Here is a 901-nt window from a genome sequence, read left to right on the forward strand (position 1 = left end):
CTAGTGCCTGTGAGTCCATCCGTAGTACAAGAAGGAATAAATTCAGTCTTTATGATCATGAAGTGTACCGACTACTGGTGGAAAGGAAAGAGAATATATTGACCCTACCTGATGTAATGTCTGCTGGTAAGGACAATTATGTTATACCAGACAAGAGAGAAGATATCTTGGATACTCTTCATTTGTTGCAGTCAACTGGTTTGATCAGTGTTCTTAAAAGTGAAGACAAGGTATGGGTTGTGAATAAGGGTATACTACTAACTGAGGTGGATGGGATTCTCTTTGCTCCAAAAACATTCAAAGAACACATTGACATTGCTAGCAATACTGGTATTGTTAGTGTGTCTGGTCTGACTATACTCTTTCCTAAGTATGATTCTAACATGTTGATCTGTTTCCTAAAGAACATGGAACTCTGTCAAGAAATGGACCCATCTTTCCTAAGAATGACAAACCTTCATCAGTTAGCAGTGGAAGAGGAGGAGGGAGGGAGAGAAAAAAGAGAAGAAAGGTTGTTGTTCTTTCCATGTCTTTTGTCTACTGATAGACCTGATGAGATAACTAGTCAAGTGTACCAGTTTGGTTGGTGTCTACAGTGTACTAGTAAACATCATTTCTTTCCTCCTCGATACTTCCACATCCTCTCATTACATCTTGCTTTTAAATTGGCTAAGCCTCAAAAAGACAACAAGTTAAATCGACGCTGTACATTCTGGAAAAATGGACTCTATTGGTCTAATGGTCATGGTGTAGGATCACTGGTAGAGATTGTGGATGAGAGCCAGTGTGTACTAGTAATGATGTCCTTTAAACAACACATCATGGTGTCTCTAAGAAGAGATGTGATAGGAGAGGTAATGAGTGTTTATAAAGAATCCTGTCCCAGTCTAGCGGTAAAAGA

This window comes from Amphimedon queenslandica, unplaced genomic scaffold (genome assembly GCF_000090795.2).
Source record: "Amphimedon queenslandica unplaced genomic scaffold, v1.1 AMPQUscaffold_12556, whole genome shotgun sequence".
Classification (NCBI taxonomy): Eukaryota; Metazoa; Porifera; class Demospongiae; order Haplosclerida; family Niphatidae; genus Amphimedon; species Amphimedon queenslandica.